Genomic DNA, 12,514 nt, shown 5'->3' with positions numbered 1-12,514 from the left:
CTTATCAATTGTTTATATATGGGATATAAACCTACATCAAACTCTGAACCTTCTTGTGACTCCGAACAATTGTCCTTGGGCCAACGTCTTAACAGTTATAAAGAATCATCTGGCTGATTAGTTTCTGAGAAGAAGATTTTTAAATATTTACTCTACATATTCCTATGTAAAACTTTGACACCCCCTCCCTCCATTGTGGCCCAACCCTACTCCAAGGGGTGTCATTATTTTTACAACTTTGAATCTACACTACCTGAGGTTGCTTCCACACATGTACAAGTGTCAGCTTTCCTGGCTGATTAGTTTCTGAGAAGAAGATTTTTAAATATTCACTCTAAATATTCCTATGTAAAACCTTAACACCCCCCCCCCCAGTGTGGCCCCATCCTACTCCCGGGGGTCATGATTTTCACAACTTTGAACCTACACTTCTTGAGGATGCTTTCACACAAGTTTTAGCTTTCCTGGCTGATTAGTTTCTCAAAAGAAGATTTTTAAAGATTTACTCTATATATTTTTATGTCAAAACTCGACCCCCCATTGTGGCCCCACCCTATCCCCGGGGGTCATGATTTCACAACTTTGAGTCTACACTACCTGAGGATGCTTCAACACAAGTGTCAGCTTTCCTGGCTGATTAGTGTCTGAGAAGAAGGTTTTTAAAGATTTAATCAATATATTCCTATTTTAAACTTCGACCCCCAATTGTGGCCCCATCCTACCCCTGGGGGTCATGATTTTCACAACTTTGAGTCTACTCTACCTGAGGATGCTTCCACACACGTTTCAGCTATTCTGGCTGATTAGTTTTTGAGAATAAGATAATTAAAGATTTACTCCATATATTCCTATGTAAAACTTCGACCCCCATTGTGGCCCCACCCTACCCCCGTTGGTCATGATTTTCACAACTTTGAATCTTCAGTACCTGAGGATGTTTCCACACAAGCTTTCCTGGTTTGATGGTTCTTGAGAAGAAGATTTTTGAAAATGTCTCAAAATTTTTCATTAATTTCTAATTAACTCCCCTAGAAAAAGGATGTGGCCTATAATTCTCACAACTTTGAATCCCTTTGCCTTAGAATGATTTGTGCCAAGTTTTGTTGATATTTGCCTAGTTGTTCTTGAGACAATGTTGAAAATGTGAAAAGTTTACGGACAGACGGACGGACGGACAGACGGACGACAGACAAAACGTGATCAGTAAAGCTCACTTGAGCGTTAAGCTCAGGTGAGCTAAAAAGGACATAGAGGGTAGGACAAGAACTTTAAGTTTACCAAGTTTACCAATTTCGCCCATAAGTAAACATCCAATTCAATTTGTTCTTTGCCAAGGATTTATATCTGAAAACAAAATAGTAGCTTTACAGCGACAGACTTCTCCACACGCTTACAGTTAGTATAAGTAAACTGCTTAAAAATTAACGTTTATTGGACAAATTAAGTCATATTCAGAAATAAACACTTATTAAATACATAATTAGAGAATATCTGGAATTTTTCGTCACATGGATGAATATACCTTTGACAAAAAGTATTATAAATAACTAAATAGTACATTAAAAAGTAATAGAAACAATAACTTGAGGCAGAGTTTATATTAACAAATTCGAATGCAATCAAATGAAAGGTTTTGAGCATTAATATACCCTGAGTACTGTTTATTTGATAGAGAGATCATTATTTGGATGTTTCATTCAACGAAGTGGACTTAATTGAGTATTCATGTTTGTTATATACAGGATACAACTCTACCGTTCTGTCATTCAGTCACCTTTCAGTTTCCTTTCAGTTACATTTTAGTTAACTGAATGGCAAAGCTTTATCCTGTTTTTAATTTCTTTGATAGCCGTCCAGGAGATATGAGAGGCGTATCTTGGAGAAGGGGAACAGCGTAGTTTTGACAGGTGCAACTGTGCAAGCTACGATATGTGTAAAAGTGACAGAATTTGCTTTTTTAGAGACAAGTTTTGTGTATTTGACGTTTTTGCATTGTAGAATTAAAAGGCCACCAATCAAACATATGAGCCATGTGTTTTGCCTCCGTTTTACCTACGTTTTTATGAAATGTATGACATCAACATTCGAATCCCAGATATTTATGAGTTATCGAAGAGAAGGGGCATCGTAAAGATTTCGCCAAGAATAAATATTCTATCAATGTAACATTTATACGTAATCCTGCTTTGGAATTCTTGTTTATATCATTATCATCATTTTGTTATTATTCTTACGCAATTTCACATTTAAATTCTAAGTCTTATTCAATATTATTTGCAATTTGAGTAATATAAACATGTATAACACAATGTTAACTCGTGTTTAAACTTAATTTAACGTGTTTAAAATAATTTTAAAATGTTTAACAACAAAATCTGCCCTGTTTAATCCTCAAAACAAAACTTTACTAATAAATCCTGATGGCTTATTATAGCGGTGCAAAAAGGTAGAGAAACTAAGATTATATTTTATTGACTATTTAAAGGATGTATCAAAATTGGAGAAGAGAGTTTGATAGAGAAAAGAGAACTGAAGACATCATTTATGTATAGCAATATAAACCAGCAAAGATGACTAGGTGGAACACTATACAGTTGTTGACTGGGGTCTCGGGCAACAGTTGATCTGTCGGACCTGCTCGCAATCTGTTTGCGAGCCTTTCCGACATATCAACTGTTGCCCGAGACACAGTCAACAACTGTTTTGCTATACTTCTTCTAATCAATAACACGTTTTCGCGGAATGTGACGTCACCGGTCAATAGTCTTTTTTAACAGTCGATTTTAACAGTTTCAATCCAACAGTTCCAGTCCAACAGTCAAAATGCTGGACTTTTTTTTCGTATAGAGTTATATAGTAACTGTTTTACAGGGGTATAACAATTTTTTTAAGTTCATACTTCTCATAATACTTTTTTAAACTTTGATGTACAAGTGTTTTTTTTATATGACATGCTATACAGATGTAAGGGTGCATGCATTCTATAACAGAAGGAATCGAAGAATATCCTTAATGCTTTCAGTGACATCTGACCCCAGCATCCTCGCTATGTACACAGTTATGAATTCCAAACCCTTTAAAATCACACTTGGCTAGAGATGTTTCACTTCCTGTACAATCTACATCATCCATCCAAATATGCCCGCTTCCAGCACCAAAATGTGCGAAGGTACATTGTAAATGCCTCTGCAATATTTTTTTGGAATAAAAGATTAAAATCTTATTATTGCTTAATAATGAAATATTTGAAGTTGTTCTCAATGATTACAAAAAAAGTAATTACATAAACATTAAAAGGGCTAGCTTTTTATTATTATAATGTAAATAGGCTTTAATACCATATCATCTGTCCATGTATACTTTTAAATGGTTCGCCGTTTATTTAGAACAATAAAGATTATTCGCGGGTATATTAAAGCTTTCCGATTTATTTCGCTGCGATGGGTAGAAAGTCACCTGTCTACACTGAATACGATATGACGTCATAATTAACTTTGACGTCACGATTTGCATTCCTAACAAACGTTCTCAGGAAATGTATCGTAACGTGGTAAGTGAATTTCATTGAACATCATAAAACAGTTTGATTCCTTAACATAGACGCCGTTGTAAATACTAGTGATACTGAATTCAATATTATTAATATTAAGTTTCAAGATATCAGCGGTTTTAAAGCTTCGTAAAAGGAAAATAACTATTTATACGAATGATTTAAAGACTTCTCCTGCTACATGTAAACTTATGGATGTAGATTTTTAAATGCTTTGTAAAGAACAGCTTGGCGCAAGTGAAAGATAAATACAATCTTAGTATATTTCACGTGAAATTGGAAGAAAAATAATTACCAATGTGAATCATGCTGAGGAAAACATACAAATTTATCCAATTTTGCGTAAATCGAGCTTAAAAGTTAAATTATGTGCCTAATTTCGATGATGGTGCGAACTGTTTTGACAATATTTTAAATAAACGAAATCTTTATGGGAAACCCCAGCAAGAACCGCAAAATACATATTTTACTTACCGAATATTTTTTATAAAGATATTTTTGATTAAATGTCATTAATCAATTGCGATTTACATAAAAACATTAAGAAATTCGGCCAGTTAACGTATTTTTTGGCAATTAAAATAGTATCGTTCTCCGATATAAATTAGCTTCGGACTGCCTTAACATAACTGCGAAATTCCTATGAGTCGATATTATTGAATCAAATGTAACAGATGCAGTTTTCGTCTTCTTTTTTTTAAATATCGTAACTTGTTTTTTTTTAAAGTTACAATATGATAAATATTAAGAATGTTTTCTTCCAAATTTGAATATTAACTGCAAATTTAAGAATCAACATAGTGTTTGAACTTCTCGATCATATCAGAATCACCTTTGAAAAGATAAATAAAAAACATATTTTCAATTCAAATAAATGAGATATATGTCGTAAGTAATAGTGAATTTCATCGTAAACTGAAAATTAAGACGTCGGTCTTTAAAATGTGACAGATTAAAATACTCATTGTGCATTGCGACAGCGTCAAGTTCATATATAGAATCAAGTATGTACGGATACCAAGTGTGCATGCATCGGGAAAAAAACCACAAAATTATCTTATACGACATTGTATTAGCGTCACATGCAAAGTCGGCAATACATAGATACGGAAAGAGAGAGAAAAGAGAGAGAGAGATTACAATTTATTCGGACTTTTGTCGATCTATAGTTTATATTAATTCAGAAGTATATAATACACGTTGAAAATAAAATGCTGATAATAAGTATGCAAGACAAAGATAATGGATTTTATGGTCGTCTAATAATGGTATGTTTAGTAATATAAAGCAATATGCAAAATATCAGTTTTTATTCAATTTATATCATTTAAGAAATAAACAGCAATTTAAAAAGTACATTCACCGGGATATGAAGTTTGTTGGTCACGTAATAGAAGATTTGATCACGTACCAACCAACTTCATATCCCGGTGAACTTTTTAACATTGCTGTTTATTACTTATATTTACGTTTGAAAAAGACAACTCGTTCAAAACTGTTAAAATTGCCGAGATTTCATCTTTACAATAATCCAAGTGACAAGCGATAAGCGCGTGCGATGAACATTGTGACGTCACGAAAAAGTTCATACAGAATTGATCGTTTTAGCTATTCTACAGATTCATATAAGGAAATGTATTTGCAAATGTAAATATCTTAATAAGTTAAAGAAAGAATATAGTTGTCGCTTTTTTTTTCTAAAGAACGTGTTAAGCCCATATATGTGTTTCTAATATATGGGACTATATATGTTACAATGTGTTATGAACATGATATTAAGATACAGATTATTAAAGTCAATATCTAGTAGATTATCACAGTGTCTCTTTGAAGCTAGAACCACGATATAATTGATTTTATGAATCCTTTTCCAGTACTTTACGGCTTCAAAGAACTATGTAGAAAATTATACAATTTAATGACATTCTATACTAAATCATGGGAAAAGTATTCCCGATACCTATATTCAATATGACATCATTTTAAAGGGGAGGTCAAGATCTTATTTAATTCCATTTATTAGAGATATAGGCATTCACGATTTATTTTATTAGTCAAATATGTTATAAACTTCGATATTTGTTACTTATTTTCGTCATATTTGATTTTTAAAATGGCGGTTTAAAACATGACTTTTTAATAGTGTTTACCAACAAAAAGGCTTTGACACACCCTATCAAACGAAGCTTTTGATATGAAGCATCAATAGAAAAATTTATATATTGAATTTCATAAACTTGTAGACACCTTTTATTTACTAGATCTTGACCAAAAGCAACCTTTTAAACCAATTAAAACGTTTTATCCCAACACGTCTGTTATACAACTGTTTGTACAACGAACTATAATATTGCCAATACATGTAGTTCAATGTCATAGGGCTTTTAAAGCTAAGCCTGTTAAGATATCTGGTGTCAAAGAAGCTTAAGATTGCTTTTGCTTATCCTGAATTCCTTTTTTAAATACTTTGAACATATGTTGTTGAATGAAAAGTGTTTTAAAGTGCTGTATGAACCCATTAATACTACAATTACCCCAAGATAATTCACAAAATACATAATTAAATTCAACTATCTCTTCACTTTGATATGAATGTTTCTGTCAAAATGTGTTTTAAAGTCTGTTTTAAAAAATTTACTTTTACTTCAGATAAGTTTTGTTCATTGTACATGAGTGATTTGTTTGTTAACTCCCACTGAATAGACACATGGAAAAAAATAGTCTAACTAAGTCGATAAAAATGGTGTTATTTTATAATATCTAAAGTAATAATTTGCCTGGATCACACATATTATTTTCAGTTGTTTGATTTGATAGTTTTCTCATTTTTTACACAATTATACATTGTGTTTGAATTCAGTATGAAAACAGAGCATCATTAAATACCCGTTATATCCCAGCGTTCTACAAACAACTTGTGCATTGTTAGTATTCCAGATGTCATCACAGACTGTCCACCAGATATTGTTGTACAAAACATCAACTCGTCCTTCTGAGGAAGTGTTTCCGTTTACCAGTCGAATGAATACAAAATAGCATATCTACCACAAATCTAGCTAAAACTGATTGCAATAATAGATCTATTTCTAAAATATTACTATAGCTTAATTTTACTTAAAATTACATAGCAAACAAAAATTTGTACAGGACAACATTTTCTCACAAAAATATTACTAATAGAGTGTTGAAAATCATAATTTTTGGCCATTTTAGGACTTAGTTTTTATTTCACAATAAAACATTTTGGAACTATAATTGCACCTACTTTTTCAATAAACATAACCATATTCTTAAAATATGTAAACATAATCTTTACATGTTACACGTACATGCAGAAACCAAATTTTGACTTTCTATACATTTATTGCAACAAAGTATCCAAAAAAATGTAAAAACGTAATGATGGACTGTTTTACTTGTATGTACTGTTATATGTACTTTTATTATTTTCGAAGTTGAATAGTGGTTTTAAACATACATGGTTATTTGTAGAATAATCCTAGGTAAAATATATATTTTTTTTAAATAGTCAAAATATTTTTAACTAAACTGCCTTACTAGTTTTATTGGGGTTTTTTTTAAATCAAAAGGAGCAAGAACTGTGATTTGGTTTGTTTATCTTTTTGAAAGCGGACGCCTGTTTGTTTGTTTTTTTTTAATGTAGAAATAAGCCCTTTAAGTGTTGAGTTTTTTTTTTCCATTTTTCAGTTCTAAGGATAAATTCCGAATTTCTTATACAGTAAAACTTGTTTAATCCGGCGGAGAGTGGTTCTGAAGTATTGGGCCGGATTAGGCAACATCCGGTTTGGAACACATTGTAGCATATTCATTTTAGTATTTAATGCAATAAGTCTTGATCGTGTATTCTTCAGCATTTTGATTTCTTCTGAAATATATTAGTCATCCTCGATCGTGATTACAGTGCTAATTTTCATTTTCATTTCTTTTTATTTGGAAAAAGCAATAATTGCATAACGAAATACGTACAATGGAAATACCTTTTCAATCAAATCATTGATATTTTTTCTTCACCCTATTACACTGAGAAGACACGAGACAAGTGAATGCTTCTCCAAAATTAATAAACAAACATTGACCACGCGACAAGTCAACGGGTGGTTGATTATGTAATGCCGAAAACTGTTTACATGCAGGGAACAATACATAAATATTTTAAATTTACAAGAATTTTATCAAGAATGGAGCATTTTGACAGAATAAACTGTTACTCTGCAAGTATAATCTAATTGATCTAATTTTTGCTTTGGAAATGGGTATTTATTGATAAAAAGAGTTAACGGTAAAAACTAAAATGAGTTGCTAGTTTGGAAAACAACAGTGGTTTAAATTAATTGCAACGACGGGATAAGTGATCGATAATTGAGCAGTTATTATCCCGCATAAGGCCGATTGTAGCATATTCATTTTAGTATTTAATGCAATAAGTCTTGATCGTGTATTCTTCAGCATTTTGATTTCTTCTGAAATATATTAGTCATCCTCGATCGTGATTACAGTGCTAATTTTCATTTTCATTTCTTTTTATTTGGAAAAAGCAATAATTGCATAACGAAATACGTACAATGGAAATACCTTTTCAATCAAATCATTGATATTTTTTCTTCACCCTATTACACTGAGAAGACACGAGACAAGTGAATGCTTCTCCAAAATTAATAAACAAACATTGACCACGCGACAAGTCAACGGGTGGTTGATTATGTAATGCCGAAAACTGTTTACATGCAGGGAACAATACATAAATTTTTAAGGAAGGAGTCTTTTTATTATCAAACATACTTCTTATAATGAGAAATGCATGAAATTTTGACACAGTCAAACGGATCATATTACTTAATGATTCTATCAGTTTAATTAAATTTGACCCTTTTGTTTTCGGATAAAGGTCAGGTCAAGGTCACTACCTTTTCCTCAACGTAAATACTGATAAAAATAAGGGTAGCTCTTTATAGTTCTGTAGACATTTGTTTAAGATTTGAAGATTCAAATCTTCAATGAAATCATAGATTATGAGAGTGTCTATCAGCTTATACTACTAAATTGGAATAAATATTTATACTAAAATTGATATTGCTTACCCCGCTTTTCCTCTAATTTTCTTACATTTTGAAGAAATTTTGATTATTTTTTTATGCTTCAAATAATAAAATATTTCTAATTTTTATGTATTATGAAGACTTTATATAAAGATATAAATTGACAGAAAAGCTAATATATTGACCGTTTCACAAGAGAGAAAAACTGATTTTAGTGATTTTTTCACAAAATTCAATGTATAGAATGGGCGCTTTAAAAAGCTTATAAAAATGTTATTTGATAGGCAAATCATATTTTAAAAACATATTCTGAAACCCAAGTATCATATTATTAGTTCACATTAGTAAAAAAAATCCAACATTATTGTTATTGTTTTTAAAATGCTAAAACAGACTCATTATATATATATAATCTGCAGCAATTCTGAATTGCGCAACATGTGATATTTTCCTACGCCAAAAATATAGTCCTTGTTCCATTCTAAACATTGATTACATTTTTCTATGCCAAGTTGTATGATAGTAAAAAAGAAAGAAAAATATACTATTTTAATTTCCTTTCATCTTGATTTAATGAACAAATAATCAAATTTACGTATGACAAGTCGAAAACCAGAAAAGACTCCTTCCTTAAATTTACAAGAATTTTATCAAGAATGGAGCATTTTGACAGAATAAACTGTTACTCTGCAAGTATAATCTAATTGATCTAATTTTTGCTTTGGAAATGGGTATTTATTGATAAAAAGAGTTAACGGTAAAAACTAAAATGAGTTGCTAGTTTGGAAAACAACAGTGGTTTAAATTAATTGCAAGGACGGGATAAGTGATCGATAATTGAGCAGTAATTATCCCGCATAAGGCCGATTGAAAAGTGGCCGGATTAAGGGGGATAACTCTAATTATAGTTAGTCGGTTCTATAAATCGTGGCCGGTTTAGAAAATAAACAAGATTGCACAACATTTTTTAAACATAAAATGATTGAAAAATGTCAAGGGGATGAATAAATTCGCCGGATTGGACAACATGCCGGAATGCACAACATCCGGATTTAACAAGTTTTACTGTATATGTTTTTTAAAATATGTTATTAAAAATAAAGATTCTACTAATACATTAAATCAAATGGGTTTCCTTAGAAAGGATAGAATCATCGAAGAAATACAATGTAAAATAAAAAAAAATGTATCAAAAAAAGTTGACACACGTATGTTATAAACATACGTATAAAAGTGCATCATTTTTTGCAATATCAACATTTTCTTAATTGACATGAACTATCGTTGAAACCATGGGTTTTTCTTCATAGAAAAAATAGATCTAAACAGAATGTGAATCAACAGATCTAGTTTGAACTGATATGCAAGCACTTGAATACTGTATGATTCAGATCAACGGTTACGGGATATAAGGAAAACGTCAAAAAAATAATTCCATTGACATATAACTTTAAAGCCTCCTTGATCTCAAAATGAAAACTATCATAGCAGGCTTCGCATATGGAACACAGACATGAAGCAATATGTAAGGGAAAGTTTGATATCATATTCCACTAAAGTGACAAGTTTCGTTCGTAATGATAAAGGTTCCTGTGGTAACACTCTGAGAAAAAAATACGAATTTGAAAAAAAAAATATCCATTTTAAGGTGCGTTGAATTACAGACCAAATCAACCCAGCTTGAAAAAAAAATATCAAAGTGAGTTTTAAGGTACATCATTCTTTTTTATCATGAAGGCATTTAACCCGCTTTGAAAAACCGTTTAAAAAAAGAGATTGAGCTTTTAATTTGTTAAAAATACTAATATTGTAATTGATCAAATATTGTTTTGTTTAATTAACCAATTTATATTTTTCATTGTCATAATGCTTGTTTACAATCACAGGAAATTTAAGCCATTTGAAAATATGCTATACATTAACCCCTATAATATCAATCATTTTCGTTTCTGACATAGCCTAGTCTTTTGTACTAAATAAGAGATCTGTTTTAAAGAAGTAAATTTGCAGCATACGTATTTGCAACGTTAACAGTAAGACGTGATAGCAGTCGATGTAGTTTAAGTCCTTTTGCCATAATACAAATCTCACGGGTTGTTTTCGGTGTGTAAATTTTGCACTACTTGGGCTTCTGAAAAAAAAAAATTAATTGAGAAACTGTTAAAGCTGCTTGGTCCGACTTTATATCAAATTTTATGCTAGCTTTTAAACGATGGCTATGCTTAGTATATGTATAATAATAGACATTGCAGTAGTTTTACCCATCAATTATGCCAAATTTCAATGAACATACACAATTTTCTAACAAAACAAACGACATTAAAAGGTACCGCGTTATTTCGCCTCATGTTAAATTTCACCCCTGACGACGAGACGGGTATGGTTGTATTACGACTTTGACATCGCTTTAAATAAAGGTCGAAATAATCAGACAAATTACAAATAAACATGTGTACGTTTTGTTCGCTAATATTTACAAAGTCTGCTCTCTTTACAATCGATGCATAGCATGCAGGTTGAATAACCCCAATCATTCGGGGGACGAAACCAAGCGGTTTCCTTTTCTAAACATTCCCGTGGTGCACTTTGGTTTGTTTTTTCGTTTGCCCAAAGAGAAATTATTTTTATTTACTTTGAATATTTCTAACTTTGAAAGGAGACTGATTCTGCTGGTGTAAATAGGAGAAAGTCCATAACTTTCTAAGATAAATGATTTGTATGGAAAAAAAATGTGATACTGTAATCATCAAAAATTCGGGCCAAGCAGCTTTAATCAAGTTACCTGGAAATCCCGGTTTTCTTAATGTATCCAAGTGAGCTTAACAGGGTTAACACAAACTATTTATTGTAATCAAAAGTATTAAGTATTTCGATCAAATCATGCCCAATTTTTTTTTCGTGGTGGGTTGATATCGACGATATCAAGTGCTTTGGGTTGGTCTCAAAATCAAAGTACTTTGACTTTTCCTTTTGTCAAAGTGCGTTAAACTACAGACCCTTAAATAATTTCACATCAGTACAAAGACAAATACTTCTTGTTCGGATAATATAAGCAGCATACACATACTTTAGGGATATATGCAATCATTCCCAGATTACACAAAAGTTAATATTTTCTGCTAACAATTTCTCTTTGTTGAAAAAAAATTCAAATCAAAGGTACTATATAACATAAGCATAGATGTTGCTCTAACAAATGCTTGGGCTGTTACGGTTTGTTTGAGAAGAACTTTACAACGTTGTACGAAATACATTTGAAATGATCTTTACACAGTTTAAAATAAGATAATGGTGATCATGCATTTTTTTTAATTTCCAATAAAATCTACGTTGGATACAGACCTTGGTCATGCAAACGTTTCCTTTTATGTGTTTTTGTTTTATCAAAGACGGCAATATATCACTACGAATTAATTTTGTGAGGAAACATATTCTTGTCAATAATTGATTTTTCCCTTTCATCCTTTTCATTCTAAAGATATTTTATAAAATATGCTACGACTGTTAAGCACTTTTGTGACAGACGCTTCTCAATGCGTATACAGACTTCACAAGTTAAGTCAACACATGGCGACATAGGAAATCTTCGGACACTCTTGTTAGCGGGATCAATCGTTCAATGAATATGCATTAGACACAAATAAAAATATATATTAGCATTCATTAATACGAATATATATTTAAGTACAGTAATTTATTTGTATACTGTTTATTCAACGAAAGTTATTTTTGTTTACCAAGTTTTCCTTTATTTTGGCAATAAAAACAGTGTCATGTAATATGTAGACAGGTATTGTACGATCCATAAAATTTCTCCCTGTCCATATCATCTGTTGTATTCACCTCTTCCTTAAAACCTCTTACAAATGTGAAAGTCATAGTAAATTTTTCATAATTTAACGTGTAA

Source organism: Magallana gigas, chromosome 9, assembly GCF_963853765.1.
Source record: "Magallana gigas chromosome 9, xbMagGiga1.1, whole genome shotgun sequence".
Taxonomy (NCBI): domain Eukaryota; kingdom Metazoa; phylum Mollusca; class Bivalvia; order Ostreida; family Ostreidae; genus Magallana; species Magallana gigas.
This window is presented reverse-complemented; position numbering follows the sequence as displayed.